Consider the following 12,328-nt stretch of genomic DNA (forward strand, 5'->3'; position numbering starts at 1 on the left):
AGGGCTTTGTTTATGATGAAAGCAATGTGGGGTCTGGGTAACCTTGCAGTTTGGCCATGAAAGAGATTCCTGACAGGGTGGAGGCCACTGTAGCTTTTGAGATTCCTTCTTTATTATGTTCCCACATGAACTCGATCATACCATCAGATGGGTCAGAGGTGTTGGAGGGGTGTCCAGCCTGGAAAAGTACCCATCGTTGCCATGCCGAATGGTATGTGTTTCTAGTAGTTGGGGACAGGGATGTTTCCGCAAGGACCCTTATGCATGCTCTACCATTTGCCAAACATAAGGGGGACACGTCAAACCTTCAAACTGCGCATGCGGAGCCAGGGATCTTAAGTTGTTGCCAGTTGAATCATGATGGCGCATCCGCCAGTCTGTTGTCCACGCTGGGAACCTGGCGGGCACGAAAATTGATATCGTAATCAAGGCAACGAAGAATCAGGACTCTGAGTAAAATCACTGAAGGGTGGGACGATGCGCTCTGATGGTTGATTGCCTGAACCACGCCAAGATTATCGTACCACAAAACCACATTCCCACTGCGGAGGTGGGGGCCCCAAAGTTCCATGGCGACTATAATTGGGAAAAGTTCTAGGGTTAAAAGATTGCGCAGCTGTCTATTAATTTGCCACGACTGTGGACAAGGCAAAGCACACCATTCCCCTTGAAAGAAAGCACCAAAATCATTTGCCCCTGATGCATCTGTGAGCAGATCCAAAGCTATGTTGAATATTTGTGGGGCGGGCCAGATCCTGCTACCATAAAAAGATTTTCAAAAACATAACCACGCTCTCAAATCTCCCCTAAACTCCTCGCCCTGTCGAACATGTGCATGTAGGTGTAAAAAACAGGCTGTGGTCATTTGGAGCTTCCTACAACAAACTCTGCCCAACGGTATCGCTCTGCACGAGCAGTTAAGGGAGCCTGGTAGAGATTTTATGCGTCGCAAGTTACTGGAAGGAGAGGATAGTATTGGTCCAATTACAGGATATTAAAGCAATACTTCAAGCAGAACTCTGGCTTGCTGTGGCGAAATTTAAACATGAAGATGTCAATATTCAACTGATTATAACATGTAAGAATAATAACCACACTGTGAAGATCCTGGAGCATGGGCATAACTCTGCTAAATCATCTCTGCCTACTCAACCATCAGATTTTCAAGTCACAATCTCCCTCACCACAAGCAAATTTGACTCCTGAGCTAGGCACCACAGCAAAGTAACTGGTGGATGGCTTTGGCAGATAGTGCTGCTCTCTCCAACCCGACCTTACACCTTGGACTTCTATTGCTATGTTAAGGTCTGTTGCTGTTAGCTGCTTGTCAAAAAACAAAGAAACCCAAACCATTACAATCAAAGAATGCTGTATAAAACATGTGGTTAATAAATATTACTTTTATCGTAATTACGATAACAGTATTGTGTGCGTAGTCTTTCAACATTTTTCTTCTAGGTGCAGCCCACCTTCGTCTGTCTACAGGTCGAAATGTCTACTCATTCCGCTGTCCATCTAATAACCACTTATTACTACTGTGTCAATCTGTTGGAAAAACTCAAAAATGTCATTCAGCATTCAGTGTCCGCATAGATAATTTATGCACACTGTTATGCGGCTATGGTTCATAAAAGAGATGCTCACTGACCCCCGTGTTTTGATTTTGGATCTGGATTACCTTCGTGTTTTGGTTTTGGTTTTGCCAAAACTGCCCTTGCGTGTTTTGGTTTTGCTTGGTTTTGTTTTGCTATTTTTTACAAAATTCCATTTTTTAGGGGTAAAACAACATAATTTAGGTATTATTTTGTAACTACATTATTATTAACCTCACTAACATTAATTTTCAGTCATTTCCATTCAATTTTGACCATCTCACAGGTCACAATATGCTTTTCATACACTTTCAACCAAATACTGCAGCAATCTGGCTGGATGGTAAGCGACAGAGCAATGACTCAAACACACGGCAACTCCTACCACATCTATGGTACCGCAAACATTGCAACAATCGTTCCACCTGTTTCTTGGATAAGTGAGGTAATTCTACAGCTAATATACGACCATGAGTGCTTCAACTGTTTCTTGGAGAAGTGAGGTAATTCTACAGCTAATAAACATCAACGAGCGCTGACCCCCCGGGGATGGGTGTTTTTATCAGACACACACCAATCCAGGGTGCCAGACAACGCACTAAAAAGAGCTATTGAAATCCAAAGTAAAAAGCCAGTTGGGTGTTTATTACACCCTACACTTATAGTGAAAGTTACAAAAAAAGCAGCCTGCAAAGACTGTACGATAAAACAAAATGCCCAAAGCACCTTTTCTCTTTGGGTGTATTATACACCCTACACTTATTAGTGCAAATTATGAAAAATACAGTTTAATCCCTGCCAGGCCCTCCTTAAACAAGCTATCAATGGCCTAAAGGCATGTTAGACCAACAGTGATGTGAAGTGAATTCTACACTGTCAAGATGATGTCGTCATCATCAGCATCCTCCTCACCCTCATCATCACAGACTATTAATTCATCTCCGCTGGAATCCGCCATTAGAGAAGTGTCAGTACTTGTATGTATTTGCCGGTAAAGGCCTCCCTAGTGGAAGATGTAGTTCATTTTGATGAACATCATCTTTCCACATTTTTAGGAAGTAACCTCCTACGTCGATCACTGACAAGGTTCCCGTCTGTGCTGAATACTCTTTCTGAATACACACTGGAGGGTGGACAGCTTAGGTATTGCAAAGCAAGTTTGTACATAGGTTTCCAAATGGCGTATTTTTCCTCCCAGTATGGAAAGGGACTGTCTGACATTTCCATATCAATTACCTCTTAAAAATAATCCTCCACCCTCCTTTGCATGTTAATAGTAGGATTGGATGGAGTTATGGCCGAGGTCACACTTTTTTTGGTAAAATCTTTCAAACCAGCCCAGATGTCAAACTGTTGTGGTCTGCCACCTGGGTCATCCTGCTTGTCTTTGGAAAGTGCAATTTTTTCCGAGCAGCAGCTGCCTGAGAAACTGAAGGAAGAGACGTCGTCAAGCCAAGGCCCAGTTCAGCGGACAACTTGCTGACCAATAGCTCCTTGCAACTGTTTTGATCTTGGTCATTTTGAAGCATAGAATCGATGTAGTTCTTAAACCTCGGATCAAGCACAGTCGCCAAAACATAGTGATCTTGATGACTCTTGGATCATTGCGAAGCGAATTAACTACTTGATCTACAAGGCCAACATACTTTGCAGAATTGCTTTCTTTCATCTCCTTCTTCAGTTTGTCAAGCTGCTTTTCCAAAAGTCGAATTACGGGAATGACTTGGCTCAAGCACGCAGAGTCTGAACTAACTTCACATGTCACAACTTCAAATGGTTTCAGCACCTTGCACAGCACAGAAAGGATTCTCCACTGTGCAAGACTGGAATACATTCCCCCTCCTTTCCCAATGTCATGGCTTGTGCAATACGCTTGTATCGCTTTGCGCTGTTCCTCCATCCTCTGAAGCATGTACAGGGTGGAATTCCACCTTGTTAACACTTCTTGCTTAAGTTGGTGGCAGGGCAAGTTAAATTGTTCTTGGAGCTTCTGCAATCTCCTACATGCTGTGGCAGAATGTCGGAAATGTCTCGAACTTTATTGGCCGCCGAAAGCATCTCCTGCACCTCACAGTTATTTTTCAAGAAGCTCTGCACCACCAAGTTTATTGTGTGAGCAAAACAGGGAATGTGATGGAATTCACCCATCATCATCATCATCATCATTTATTTATATAGCGCCAACATATTCCGTAGCGCTTTACAATTGGGGACAAACGTAATAAACTAATAAACAAACTGGGTAAAACAGACAAAGAGGTGAGAAGGCCCTGCTCGCAAGCTTACAATCTATGGGACAATGGGAGATTGACACATGAGGTTAAGTATACATTTTGCATCTTGGCCCAGCCAGACTGCAAAGGTAGGGTGACTCATAAGCTAAATGATCCTGTCACACAACAATGTTGGTCCGGGGGTAGTTGTCTTGTGTGAAATTGTGTAACAGGCTAAAGGTAGTGAGGTTAAGATGGTGGTTGAGGAATATTATAAGCTTGTCTGAATAGGTAGGTTTTCAGAGAACGCTTGAAAGTTTGTAGACCAGAGGAGAGTCTTATTGTGCGAGGGAGAGAGTTCCATAGAGTGGGTGCAGCCCGAAAAAAGTCCTGTAACCGGGAATGGGAGGATGTAATGAGGGTGGATGAGAGACGCAGATCTTTTGCAGAACGGAGTTGCCGAGTTGGGAGATATTTTGAGACAAGAGAGGAGATGTATGTTGGTGCAGCTTTGTTGATGGCCTTGTAGGTTAGTAAAAGTATTTTATATTGGATTCGGTAGAAAACAGGCAGCCAGTGTAGAGACATACAGAGTGATTCAACAGAGGAATAGCTATTTGCAAGGAAAATCAGTCTTGCCGAAGCATGCAAAATAGATTTTAGGGGTTTGAGTCTGTTTTTGGGAAGACCAGTAAGGAGGGAATTGCAATAGTCAATGCGGGAGATGATTAGTGCATGAATTAAGGTTTTAGCAGTGTCTTGTGTGAGATATGTGCGGATTCTGGAAATGTTCTTTAGATGTATGTAACATGATTTAGATATAGAGTCAATGTGGGGAACAAAGGATAGGCGTGAATCAAGGATTACACCTAGGCAGCGAGCTTGTGGGGTGGGATTTAAGGTCATGTTATCAACAGAGATAGAAATGTCAGGTATGCTCTTGTTGGCGGGTGGGAATATTATTAACTCTGTTTTAGAAAGATTAAGTTTGAGTTGACGAGAGGACATCCAAGATGAAATGGCAGAAAGACAGTCAGTTACACGGGACAACACAGATGTCGAGATATCAGGAGAGGATAGATAGATTTGGGTATCATCCGCATAGAGATGATACTGGAAGCCAAAGGAACTTATTAGATTTCCAAGAGAAGCGGTGTAGATAGAGAACAGCAGAGGACCTAGCACCGAGCCTTGTGGTACTCCAACTGATAGGGGAAGCGGAGCAGAGGTGGCTCCAGAGAAATTAACAGTGAAAGAGCGATTAGAGAGGTAAGATGAGAACCAGGATAGAACTGTGTCTTGAAGACCTAGGGATTGCAGCGTTTGTATGAGAAGAGAGTGGTCAACGGTGTCAAATGCAGCCGAGAGATCCAGGAGAATTAGGAGAGAGTAATGGCGTTCAGTCTTAGCAGTGATCAGATCATTAACAACCTTGGTCAGCGCAGTCTCTGTGGAGTGTTGAGAACGAAAGCCAGACTGAAGAGGATCCAACAGGTTGTTTGCGGAAAGAAAGCGTGCGAGGCGAGTGTAGGCAAGTCTCTCTAGAAGCTTGGAGGGGCAAGGGAGCTGAGAGATGGGACGGTAATTTGAGAGAGAGTTTGGGTCAGAGTTTTGTTTTTTTAGAATAGGAGTAATCACTGCATGCTTGTATAGTGATGGAAAGATGCCAGTAGAGAGTGAGAGATTACAGATTTGAGTTAGAGGTGAAATGAGCACAGAAGACAGGGATCTACCAATTTGCGAGGGAATAGGATCAAGAGGACAGGAGGTAGAGTAGGAAGATAAGAAGAGCGTAGAAATTTCCTCTTCATTTGTGGGGTCAAATGAAGAAAGGGTGTCAGAGGGTAGAGGGAAGGAAATGAGCTGATGGCTTGTTGAGGAAGAGGATACCATTTCTAGTCTGATCTTGTCAATCTTGTCCTTGAAGTAGGAAGCAAGATCCTGAGCACTGATAGTAGATGGAGGGTTCGGGGTGGGAGGATTGAGAAGATGATTAAATGTATTGAAAAGGCGTTTGGGGTTAGAAGCCTGAGCATAGATAAGAGATTGAAAGTATGTTTGTTTTGCAGTGTCCAGAGCATTTCGATAGGAGTGGTAGACAGAAGTATATGTGAAGAAGTCATTAGAGCTTCGAGATTTACGCCAGTGACGTTCTGCTTTACGGGACAGTTTTTGAAGATTTCGTGTTGCTTTGGTGTGCCACGGTTGACATCGAAGTCGACGTGTAGTATGAAGTGTCGCTGGAGCCACTTGATCAAGGGCCGTTGCTAAGGTTAGGTGAAAATGAGGTACTGCCATCTCAGGGGATGAGAATGTAGAGATAGGGGAGAGAAGGTGTTGGAGAGAGGTGGAAAATTGTTGAAGATTAATAGAATTAAGATTTCTACGAGTATGAGGAGGCTTGGTTGAGTTAGACAGTAGAGAGGTTAGAGCAGTGGGGGTGAGAGTGTAGCTGATAAGGTGATGATCCGAGAGGGGGAAGGGTGTATTAATAAAATTAGAAACTGAGCATAGTCTAGAGAAAACAAGATCAAGGCAGTGGCCATCCTTATGAGTAGATGATTCAATCCACTGGGAGAGGTCAAGTGAGGATGTTAGAGAGAGTAGTTTGGAAGCAGCTTTGGAAGGTGGGTTATCAATGGGGATGTTGAAGTCACCCATGATGATGGTGGGGATGTCTGAAGATAAGAAGTGAGGGAGCCATGCAGAGAAATCCTCAATAAATTGTTGGTGTGCTCCAGGGGGACGATAGATCACCGCAACACGTAGGGAGAATGGATTAAAAATGCGAATAGCATGTACTTCAAAAGATGTGAACGTGAGTGATGGGACATTTGGTAGAACTGTGTATGTGCACTGTGGGGAGAGAAGTAGTCCAACCCCACCTCCTTGTCTGCCTTCAGGTCTGGAGGTGTGGGTGAGATGGAGGCCACCATGTGAAAGTGCTGCAGGTGAGGCAGTGTCTGATTGCATGAGCCATGTTTCTGTTATTGCCAGAAGGTTGAGGTTTTTTGAGAGGAAGAGATCATGAACGGAGGTAAGTTTGTTACAAACAGAGCGTGCATTCCAAAGGGCACATTTAAAGGACTTGGGAAGAGAGGGGAGACAGGTGATAATGCTTGCACAATATTGTTGGTGTTATAAGAATAACATATCCTGGGGAGAGTCCAAGTTGTTTAAGCCATATATCAATGACATCCCTTAGTTTTCGTAACAAATTATCAGCTGTATGCCTGTTAGTGAAGCCGGTGATACAAAGAGTAGCCTGCCTGTGAGAAATGTTACATAGTGGTGTACATGCTGATGCTGTTCCTGCTTGTGAAGGTGAATGACCAACCCAGTGGGCTGTCACAGTCATATAATCTTTGGTTTGGCCACTTCCACTTGTCCACATATCTTTGGTTAAGTGTACAGTGGGTAGAATGGCATTTTTGAGCCCAATCAGTACATTTTTATGAACGTTTTGGTACAGTTGCGGAAGAGCTTTTCGTGAAAAATGGTGTTGCGGTGGAATTTTGTAACTTGGACACAAAACATCAATTAACTGAAAAACCTGCTGCGTTTATAGTGGATATTGTACGCAGATCTAACACTAGCATAGTCGCCATGGCGTCTATATTCCGCTTTGCGACTGGGTGACGGCTGTCATATTTGCTTCCTCTAGGAAAAGATTGTTTCACAGTTAATTGTTGTAAAGTACTAGTGCTCTTCTTCTTGGGCTTCTTATGGGAGGAAGATTCACCCCCAGCAGCAGCAGTGGGACTAAAGCTCAAGAATTCTTCAGAGGAATCAATTATAGTGCAGGAGTCATTGAGCCTTACCAAGTGGGATGCAGGGCCAACTCCGATCGCTACTGAGGAACATGATGAGACCGGTGTTGTGGGAGTAGATTGCAGCCGTCGGCATGTAGGTGAGAGAGAAAGGTCCTAGCTGATGATGGAGTGCTTGTTGTTATTTTTTTGCCATAACTTTCAGCTTTTCCCAACACCTTGCCATTGTCACGACTGATAGTGGGTGTAAGACTGGTAGAAGGTACCTGCTGTTGTTGGCGCAACTCAGAGGAAGGCGCGGAGTCTAACGTGCCCCTGGTATTCACCAGGAACCCCCGCAAGGAAGTATGGACTCCGCTGCAGGGACACGCAGGTCGCGGTCCTTCCTAGAGTCCACAGCGAGATACAAGGGGGTGTCAGACAGGCCGGTTCAGCAACGTTCAGGTAGAGGAGGTACAAAGGGAAATCCAGAAGAATGGTGAGGCAAGCCGAGTCGGTAACCTTCAGGAGCGCAGTACAAAGGCAGAATCCAGATAGGGGTGGTCAAACGGTCCGGGTCAAAAGGGTCACAAGCAGCACGAGGAATGTCAGGAACAATATAGCAACTGGTACACACAAACGCTGGAGGCAGGAAGACCTGATACTCTGGCACTGATTAGAGGACAGGAAGAGGTTTAAATAATGTGGGGATCCAATCAGCATCAGCGCTGCAGCGCTGTCATGCCTGCCGCCGGGAATCACATAGCGTCCCGTTGCCTAGCAACGGGGCGCGTCATACTGCTAGGAGATGGATGGCAGGGGGGATCTGGAAGTGATGCGTCTGGTTGCCTAGCAACCAGACGCGCGGTCAGACAGTCGGGCGGCCTTGCGGACGGCGCCTGACAGTATACCCTCCTCTTCCTCCTCCTGTTTGAAGGAACTTTTTGAGAATTCTAGGAGCGTGAAGGTCCTGCTTGTCCACCCATGATCTCTCCTCTGGGCCAAATCCTTTCCAATGGACCAGAAATTGCTGTTTGCCACGAAGAATGCGAGAGGCCAAGATCCGACTGACTTCGAATTCAGTTCCAGAAGAGGTTTGTATTGGTGGGGGACGACCGGGAGGTCGATAGAATTTATTGAGTACCAGTGGTCGTAGTAATGAGACATGAAAAGTATTATGACATCTCAGAGAAGGAGGAAGTTTCAATTTGAAGCATACAGGATTAATGACTTGCATGATGGTGTACGGGCCAATAAATCGAGGAGCCATCTTCATAGAAGGAACTTTTAGTCTTAGGTCCCGGGTGGATAGCCATACTTGGTCTCCCACCTTTAAGAGAGGAGTGGCCCTCCGATGACGATCTGCAAAGATTTTGTGATGCTGAGTAGCCTTGAGTAAAGCCGTTTTAGTCTTAGCCCAAATGAGAGAAAATTCCCGATAAAGAGTATCTACGGCTGGAACCGGTGAAGAGGACACTGGAAAAGTATCCGGAAACACAGGGTGACTTCCGTATACAATAAAGAACGGAGAGAATCCGGTAGACTCATGAATGTGTTGATTATGGGAGAACTCCGCCCAAGGAAGGAATTGAGACCATTTATTCTGGTTGTCGGAGGTAAAACAGCGGAGGAATGTCTCGAGATCCTGATTGATTCGCTCCGTCTGTCCGTTGGTTTGCGGATGGTATCCCGAAGAGAATTTCAATTCTATGTTTAATCTCTTACAAAAGGTTCTCCAAAACTGGGATGTGAATTGGACTCCGCGGTCCGAAATGATCTCCTTCGGGCAACCATGTAGTCTGAATATCTCCTTGATAAAGATATCTGCCAGACGACTGGCCGTGGGCAGTCCAGTTAGAGGAATAAAATGTGCCATCTTCGAAAATCGATCAATAACCACCCAGATAGTGGTAAACCCTGCACTGAGGGGTAGGTCTGTGATAAAATCCATGGCCACACTTTCCCAAGGAGCATCGGGGATAGGGAGTGGACGAAGAAGGCCTGCCAGGACTCTTCTACAAGTTTTGTGTTGAGCACAAGTAGTGCAGGAAGCAATAAATCTCTCAACATCGGCACGTACATTAGGCCACCAGAAGCGTGGGCAAAGCAGCGATGTAGTCTTCTTTATTCCAGCATGGCCGGCAATGCGGGATGAATGAGCCCACTGCAGGGTCTTGAACCGGAGATGGGGTTCCACGAATGACCGGCCTGGAGGAGGAGAGGACGTTTTGGTCCTAGTAAGGGCTACGATATTAGAAGGATCAATAATATGCTGAGGAACCAACGGTCTTAAACGATCGGAATCGTCAAATGAGCGAGATAATGCATCGGCACGTCCATTCTTGGCTCCCGGGCAGAATGTGAGCTTCATGTTAAATCAAGCAAAGAAGGATGCCCAGCGGGCTTGCCGAGGATTAAGGCAACGAGCCTCTTGAATGAACACTAGGTTCCGATGGTCGGTAAACACAGTGACAGGAAATATAGCCCCCTCCAACAGATGTCGCCACTCCTCCAGAGCCGCCTTGATGGCCAGTAACTCCTTGTCCCCTATTCCATAATTACATTCGCTTGGAAGAAATCGTCTGGAGAAAAACCCACACGGATTGTGTGAGCCAGCCGGAGACTCTTGAAAAAGCACCGCCCCAATGCCTACTGAGGATGCATCTACCTCTAAGAAAAAAGGTCGTTCTTGATCTGGCTGGGACAGAACTGGGGCTGAAGAAAATGCTTTCTTTAACGTTATGAAGGCAGACATGGCCTCCGAAGACCAAACCCTGGGGTTGGCAGTCTTCCTGGTTAAAGCTGTAATGGGGGCTATAATGGTGGAGAATCCCTGAATAAATTGGCGATAATAGTTTGCAAAGCCGATGAACCTTTGAATAGCTTTAAGGCCTTGTGGCTGAGGCCAGTCCAGAATAGCTGACACCTTGGTGGGATCCATACAAAGACCTTGACCCGACACGATGAAACCAAGAAAAGGTACCTGGCTAATCTCAAACACACATTTTTCCAGCTTGCAGTAGAGGTGATGTTTCCGAAGTCTACGTAAGACCTCCTTTACTTGTTCCCGATGAGTCTTCAGATCTTTAGAAAATATTAATATATCGTCTAAATACACTACCACAGAAGTGTATAACAGGTCATGAAAGATATCGTTAACAAAGGTTTGGAAGATGGCTGGGGCGTTGCAGAGGCCGAAGGGCATCACCAGGTACTCGAAATGTCCATCTCTGGTGTTAAAGGCCGTTTTCCATTCGTCTCCTTCTTTGATGCGAATTAAATTATAGGCCCCACGGAGATCTAGTTTGGAAAAGATTTGAGATCCACTGAGTTTGTCAAAGAGGTCGGAGATGAGAGGTAGTGGATATCGATTTTTGACAGTGATGCGGTTGAGAGGACGATAATCAATACAAGGCCGAAGAGACCCATCCTTCTTCTTAACAAAAAAAAACCCTGCACCCGCTGGGGAAGTAGATTTGCGGATAAATCCCCGTTTCAGGTTTTCTGAAATATATTGAGACATGGCTGACGTCTCTGGACGAGATAAAGGGTAGGTCCTCCCTTTGGGGATGGGTTGGTCAGGAGATAAAACAATAGCGCAATCCCAGGGACAATGAGGAGGCAAGATCTCCGCTTCCATTTTACTGAATACATCTTGGAATTCCATATAGGCCTCAGGAAGGTGGGTTAGCTCGGAATGAGCCATTACTTGACATTTTGGAGGCAAGACTCTAGACAGACATTCAAAGCGACATCCTACACCCCACGACATAACTTGAGCGTGGTCCCAATCCATCTGAGGAGAATGTTTTCTCAGCCATGGTAGCCCCAAGATGAGGGGATTAATGGACCTCGGCAACACCAAAAGTTGGATCATTTCGCTATGAAGTACTCCTACCCTCAACCGAACAGGAGAAGTCACGGAGGAGATGGAGCCGTGAGTGACACGACTTCCGTCGACTGCCGTCAGAGATAACGGTTGGGGCAATGGGTTTAGAGGTATTTGGAGCTGCGAAGCTAGATCCGCCGAAATGAAGTTCCCGGAGGAGCTGGAGTCCACAAAGGCCGTGGTGGAAAAGGTACCCTTGGGGGTGCTCAGGATGACAGCCATCTGAAATTCTGGGGAATTTTCTTTAGAATAGGGAGCAACTGTGGATTCTCCTAAAACGGCCTCCCCGCCACCGTTTAGGAGGAAGAGTTTCCCGGTTTCTTGGGACAAACTCTTAGCAGGTGTCCCGGATCTCCACAATACAGACACAGGCGTTGTTTGAAGCGTCTCTCCCTCTCTTCAAGGGATAATTTAGAGCGTCCTACTTGCATTGGTTCGTCCACTGGCAGGATGGGATTTTGGAACTGGGGTGCTAGCCGTGGTATGAACCGTTTGCCAGGAGAGCGTTCCTGCGTGCGCTCTTGGTAGCGCAAATCCACCTTGATGCACATGGAGATGAGAGAATCTAACTCAGCCGGGAGTTCTCTGGAAATTAACTCATCCTTAATCCGGTCCACCAGACCTTGCCAAAAGGTTGCCACCAGTGCTTCGTTATTCCATTTTAACTCGGAAGCCAGGGTTCGAAATTGAACTGCGTATTGCCCCACGGACAGGTCACCTTGGCGGAGGTTTAACAAGCTGGTAGCTGCAGAAGCAACTCTTCCGGGATCATCGAAGACTTTCCTGAAAGCTTCAATGAAAAAGTTGGAGTTATTAAGAAGTGGACCCCCTTGTTCCCATAAAGGTGAGGCCCAGGCAAGGGCTTGACCACTGAGGAGGGAGATG

This window comes from Mixophyes fleayi, chromosome 6 (genome assembly GCF_038048845.1).
Source record: "Mixophyes fleayi isolate aMixFle1 chromosome 6, aMixFle1.hap1, whole genome shotgun sequence".
Lineage (NCBI taxonomy): Eukaryota > Metazoa > Chordata > Amphibia > Anura > Limnodynastidae > Mixophyes > Mixophyes fleayi.